This window comes from Strix uralensis, chromosome 2 (assembly GCF_047716275.1).
Source record: "Strix uralensis isolate ZFMK-TIS-50842 chromosome 2, bStrUra1, whole genome shotgun sequence".
Classification (NCBI taxonomy): Eukaryota; Metazoa; Chordata; class Aves; order Strigiformes; family Strigidae; genus Strix; species Strix uralensis.
The window spans coordinates 12,021,893-12,028,840 of record NC_133973.1 but is presented as its reverse complement, the minus strand read 5'-3'; the positions used below and the strand labels follow the sequence as shown (position 1 = coordinate 12,028,840).

General features: G+C 45.3%; 1 non-coding gene across 1 annotated transcript; it reads right to left on the bottom strand.

Moving 5' to 3' along the window:
* Nucleotides 1-1,269: 1,269 nt before the first annotated feature.
* TRNAI-AAU (transfer RNA isoleucine (anticodon AAU)) lies at nucleotides 1,270-1,343 on the bottom strand. Its single transcript has one exon. It is a non-coding gene; the product is annotated as a tRNA-Ile (tRNA).
* Between the last annotated feature and the right edge of the window lie 5,605 nt (nucleotides 1,344-6,948).

Below are 6,948 nucleotides of genomic sequence, written 5' to 3'. Positions count from 1 at the left end.
TAACTTTGGCATGAGTGGCACCTGCTTTTTCTTACTTTGTTTTTTCTTTATTATTATTTTGAATCAAACACTGCAGCTGGAAAAAGCCTTAAGCAACAGCCCTGGAGAGTGAAGGAGCATATTAGCAAATTTGTGAAAGAAATCAATAGAATGCTGTTAAACTCAAGACGTTTTCCCAAAGAAGCTGTGGCCTGTCTGTACACAGCTCCAATAACGAAACCACTGGTTTCTACAACGAAAACATTTGCACCAGAAAGTTTCCCTCCTCTGGAGAAATCCCATTTCAGTTCAGAGGTAGACAGGACAAAAATAATATCTGTCTTGAGCTTCTAAGAGAACTTTCTTAGAGACAAAACACCCTTACACAGGCCAGTTGAGCCAGCAGGGATCCATCTCAGCTGCTCTTGCAGACATACTACTCTAGTAGAGCACACCTCAGTTTGGCCTGGATTTTTTTTCTTGAATAAATACTACAGAAATAAGAGTTAAGACTTGGATTGCAGTGTGTCCATCAAATCTGGATATCTCCTATATGGAGTTCAAAACATTCTCTGAAAAATCAGGCTGTCAGGGAGGTCTGTTTGTCCTCGTGCTCCAAAGAAAAAATTCAAAGGAGAAATAAAACCCACTCACTTCAGCATCAGTGGTTCCAGCCTCTGATGAGAGAGAATTATTAAAGAGTTGTACTAATATACAGAGGTAAAGACCTGATATGAAGTTTTAGTTACTTGTGATTATTAAGGGAGAGTAAGGACCATCTGAAATCCTTCAAGCTTTCTTCAGGCCTAATGGTAATTAACAGAAGCACAAGATGAGAAGATGCTCTGAGGCAAAAGAAATTGAATATGTGGAGATGTCCCATGGAAAGGTCTTAAATTTTGCTGAATGCACTTCCTACCTATTTCTTTTCCTATTGCATTTTCGATTATTTCGCTTCTCTCCTCTCAGCCCCCACTGTCCTCTCTCCCTACAAATCCCTGCCCACTTGTTCTCCATCCTGTGCTGCTCCGGTTTCAGTTTCACCACCTCCCCAGCTCGTGCCCACCTCCCTGGATGGCCCCTCAAGCCCAGTTTAAACCTTTACTCCTGCCTTCCCCCCCCCCCCGCCCCCCATCACCACCTCCCCGCTCCCGCTGCCCGGGCTCTGCCGCTGCCTCAGGGGAACCGAAGCAAAAAAACAACCTCCCCCGGCGGCTTCCCACCGCCTCACAGCAGGGGGGGGCCCGGCCCGGCCGCAGCTCCCCAGAACGGTGAAGGGACAAAATTCTGTGGCCCGTACGGGGATCGAACCCGCGACCTTGGCGTTATTAGCACCACGCTCTAACCAACTGAGCTAACCGGCCCGCCAGCAGCCCGGCTGCGGGAGGCACCCATGGGCGCGGCGGGGGCGGGGCTTGGGGCTCCCTCACAGGGTCCTGCGGCGCCCTGTCTGACGGGGTGTTTCGGCTGCCCGGGACTGGCGGCGCCTCCCGCCTGGGACACGGGCACAACCGTCAAACCTCCTCCCAGCTGAGGAGAGGGAGGCAACAGAGCAAGCAGCAGCGTCAGGCCGCACCGGCTCCATCCTTGGAGGTTTTCCAGACACGTGGGCCGAGTCCTGCGCGGCCTCCGGGCCTGCCCTCGCAGCAGGTGCTGCCCTGAGCAGAGGGGTGGGCACGACACCCCCCGGGGTCCCTTCCTGCCCGAGTTACCCATGGCCTGAGCAAAACTCAGATCAGCCTGCAGCAGGAGTGAGATCGCGAGCAGGCCCATAGCCGGGCCGCTGAGGAACCAGGGCAGGGTTGACCAGCATCTACTGAAACTCACCCAGCAGTAGAGTTGAATGAAACAGAGCCTGGAAGCGCTTACCTTCCCTGGAGGGATACAGCCACACAGTGGGGAGTTATTCACAGCCCCTTTTTATCCCTGTTTTGTCTTACATAGTCAAAAGTTTGTTTTAAAATCTTGATTTTCCTGAGTTAGACTAATAAAAATCAAGATTTTCAAATGCTTGGTCTTCTTGGCATTATAGAGGAAAAAGCAACTGAATATCTGTATCATGGCTTGAGATGAGAGACTGACTTAGGATGACTGGGATGACAGCACCCTGTTTTTTCTGGTCCGTACTCATCCTTTTGCCTCACACCATCAGCTCCCCTTTATTGTTGTTAGCCCACCTGCTACCAGCACTTTCCTCAAATATCCACCAAATTCCCCAAAACTCATTTTGTCCAGCTTTCCTTCATCGCCAGGAGTCAACCGATCATTTACATGCCATTCCTCTTCAGCTGTCCCAAACCTCACATCTCTACCTCCCAGGCCTGCCATCTTCCTCAGCACCATCAGTCCATGCACAGTCACCTGTTCATCTGTAGATTGGAGCATTTGCTCTTTCATCTCCCAGTAACCACAACTATCATTGCCTTTTGCAACAGCGTAGTCATTACCATACATGAGCACCACCCCTTGATACTTCAGCAGCTGCTGCTCCTTGTCTAATTGAATCTCCTGTTTATACCATCACCTTTTATCCACCTTGGACATCTTTCTCTTCACCCCTACAGAAGGGCAGTAATCACTTTTATTAAAAAAAAAATTAAAAGGGGCCCCAGATTATACTACATATGCAATAGTTGAATAGTAGATGACAAGCTTTGCTGTCCAAGTGCTAACCTCTGCCAAAGACTCCCAAAGTATATGCCCTCTTTCACTCTTGAGTGTCTTCATCAGCCCAGGAAACTTTCCTTCAGGCTGTCTGAGGCTCTCAAACAAGCAGAGGAAGTATCATGGAGGGAGATGGGAAAGGGGAAGACTCCAAACTGTTATTTTGCCTTCCCCTTTTCTATTTGATCTCCATGAAGTAGCAACCAGCCAACTGCCAGGAAGCACATATGTTCTGGGATCTTGATATCCAGCTCTATTGTCTGGAAAATGTCACCCTGTGTTAGGCTAAACTCACTCAAACATTCAACAGCAAGGCCACATCTGGAATCTTAAGACAAAGCTGAAAAGTGAAAGGGCAGAAAAGAAAATTACTCCCAAACAAGCTGCAACATGGGCCTGTCTATGGAGTCTGGGTAGTCTCCAGACTGATAGACAGAGCATAAGTGGCAGGTATGGGAACAGCAGACCTTTGTTTGTGTGTTCGGCACACAGATTCAGTCTGGTTTTTGGCAAGAAACAGTTGGCTAATTATGGGGTTTGGTCAGTTGCTGCATAGAGAGCAAGGGAACAGGGGTGAGGATTAATCATCTTTCTGGCCTTTCTGTCCAGAATATCACCAGAAGTAGCTCAAAGCAGTAATATTTTGCCTTTTAATTCACAGCTGTCTAGCACCATTTTGTAATCAAACTGGGTCCAATTATACAATGCTAAGATGTAAAAACTCTATGCCCTTTGGCTATTTCTTTCCACTGCCTCCTAGCTAGGTGTGGTGGGCTGACCCTGGCTGGACACCAGGTGCCCACCAAAGCCTCTCTATCACTCCCCCTGCTAAGCTGGACAGGAAAAAGAAAATATAACAAAAGGCTCACGGGTCAAGATAAGAACAGGGAGCTCACTCACCAGTTACCATCACAGGCAAAACAGACTCTACTTGGGGAAATTAGTTTAATTTATTAGTAGAGTAGGATAATGAGAAATAAAAGCAAATCTTAAAAACACCTTCACCCAACCCCTCCCTTCCTCCCAGGCTTTACTTCTATTTTTTCTACTTCATCCCCCTCAGCAGCCCAGGAGGATGGGGAATGGGGGTTGTGTTCATCACCCATTGTCTCTGCTTCTCCTTCCTCCTCAGGGGAGGATTCCTCAACACCCCTGCCCTGCTCCAGCATGGGGTCCCTCCCACAGTAGACAGTCCTCTACAAACTTCAACATGAGTCCTTCCCACAGGCTGTAGTCCTTCACAAACTGCCCCAGCATGGGTCCCTCCCACGGGGTGCAGTCCTTCAGGAACAGACTGCTCCAGCGTGGGTCCCCCATGGGGTCACAAGTCCTGCCAGAAAACCTGCTCCAGCGTGGGCTCCTCTCTCTTCATAGGTCTTTCCAGGAGCCTGCTCCAACACAGGCTTCCCACAGGGTCATAGCTTCCTTCAGGCACCCAGCTGCTCCAGCATGGGCTCCTCCACAGGCTGCAGGTGGATTCTGCTCCACCGCTAACCTCCATGGGCTGCAGGGCACAGCTGCCTCACCACGGGCTGCACCACGGGCTGCAGGGGATTTCTGCTCCAGGGCCTGGAGCACCTCCTCCCTCTCCTTCACTGGCCTTGGCATCTGCAGAGTTGTTTCTCATATGTTCTCACTCCTTTCTTGGCTGCAGTTTGTTGTGCATTCTTTTTTCCCCCTTCTTAATATGTTATCCCACAGGCACTACCGCCATTGCTGATGGGCTCTGCCTTGGCCAGCAGCTGCAGTCCCAACAGCTATGCCTCAGTATGTTGTCTACAGAGGAAAGCTCTTTTCCTCACAGTGTTGTTCAGGATTACAAGGTGGTCCTACATCTGTGCCCAGGCAAATAACTTTCTTTCCTTTTTACTGTCAATAAATTGCCAAATTATAACTTGTGTGCCAGCCTATATTACACACCACATGTTGCCACAGGCCCTGCCATTATGAACCCTGCCTGGTATGAAAGCAAGACCATCTTTCAGAAGAAACAAAGTATTTAGGCAGAAAGTAGAACAGAGCACGCTCATGGACTTCCCTCCGCCTCTGCCCTTTCCTGAGTGCCTGCGCTGCAGGTCACTTAGATTTTATTTCACATAGGCCAGTAAGACATCTGACAAAGTGAACTTCAGTCACTGGCCACTACCCAGCCCAAAATGGATCTGAACCAGCAATTTAACTACAAAATATAGTTTTAGGCATTCCGCAGCCATGTCCCGTTTGTTATAATCTCTCATCAATTCAGAATTGACAACTAGGGAAAAAATTCATTAGCTGCCCAAATAAAAGGGTACAGGGAACTAATATTATCAGCCTGAACACTACCCAGGGATGTATTAATAAGCTTGTCATTGAAATCTTGCTCATAAAAATGCTAATGCAAGTTATTTGCATATGCCTGTACATCAAAACAGGGTAAAGACCCATAATGTTATATTTAATAAAATTAAAACCCCCAATCAAAGTAAACATTTGGTGGTCATAAAGTGTGTGTTGAAGTGTAACATGTATATGCATTCTATATTTATAGCATTTTTAATAACAGCTACTCTGAGTTTTGAATAAAACAGTCAAGACAACCATTCTTGTCCAGACATTATCAGTGTTTTGAACAAGAAACCTGCAGATTCAAGAATCACATCTAGAAACAGGACATTCTATCCAGCATAACCACCACAGTAAGTTCCTGGTACAGCAGTAGGAATAGCATCATGCTTTGAACAGAGTAACCAAAACTTATTTTACAGCTTCTCTGTGTTGGCCAGCAACAGGTGAGGACAACTCCAGAGTCCTAGGAAGAAAAAAACCTTCCCTTCAACCATCTAAAATGAACTGCCAACTATGCAAGCTGGTCTTGCGATGTCTACGTGTCATCACCATGCTTATTTAAGGCCAAAGTTACCACAAACCTGACATAGGAGTAAGTTGTCCAAAGGACACCAGAAGTCCCACACATTTCTCAGAAGATCTGGATGTTCTTTATGGCATGCAGGCAGAAAATGCCCACATCCAGTATATCGCCTTAGCAGGCTATGCCCCCAAGATAGTGTAGCTACGCACATATAGCAAACCCCTCCAGCAGGCAGCATTTTGGATTGAAACCTTGATAGTATTGTTTTATTTCCCAGGCTGGTGGTAGAAGATATTACCTAAATAAATACATTTTGCTTGATTGCCTATGTCACAGTTCCTGGATCTATTTTGTTCCCCTGCAAAATGTTTTGAGATGCTCTGCAAATCTCAGCCTCCAGCTAACACCAGGCATCAGTTTACCATTTAACATGCCACATTAAACCTACAGTTAGCATTACAGGGATCACCAGTATGACTTATTATGAATATCATCTCATTATTAGGGCTGAAATTGTTGGCAGCTTTTCCATTTTTAAATAGTGCTTATTTGTTTTATTCCTGCTATGGATGGGCAGAATGAATTAGACTACATAAGCTTCACATCCAATTCAGGTGATACTCTTTGGCAGATAGAAAAAATAGTTTGATTTTCCACATTTTTATTCAGAAAAAATTGTAAGTTTAACCCAGATCAAACCACACTCATTGCTCTACATTTTAGAGTAATTTACACTTACAATTTGAAGATGGAATTTAACTATTTCTCCATAGTGATTTGAAATATTCTAGAATATGTTTTGTAAAGTCCTGATGGCTTTCTCCAAAAACTTAGAATGGTAAAAAGCCAGAGTACCATGTGATTTCACTAAAACCTGCTTGTAGATAAGTATTCTTGATTGATTTTAAAAAAAAAAAAAAGTGGAGAAGAGCCTTACAACTTATTTTTACAGTCTGGGGAAGCTGGTCAGTGTAGTTCTTTCAAACCTGAATATTTGGGGAGCTCTGTTTCACAAGGTACTTATATTTCAATTGGAGTCAGTCAGAAACATCATGGAATATCCTGACCAAGACATAAGGTGTTTTTCCCTCCCTAAAAAGACAAATTCAGACTTTTTTTATGAAGTTACTGAAATTGCTTCCTTCCCCTACTTTAGCTCTTAGCCCTCCTCCCAGATGCAGGCAAGACCAGTACACTAAAAAGAAAGTTACTTTGCATTAGAACAAACCCCACCTTCTATTCAGTAAAGTTTTACAAACAGAACATTTTTTCTTAATATGCCAGGCATTCTGTAACTCTAATTTGCATTGTACTACTAAAGTGGTTTTATTAGAATTTGCAGTATTTCCCTGTGGAAAGGCTGATTTGTGATCAGACAAATGTCTATTAGCTTTCATTCAAAACCACTGCCATAGTAGTCATTTTTTGTTAGACCTGTAAAGCCTGTCATTTCT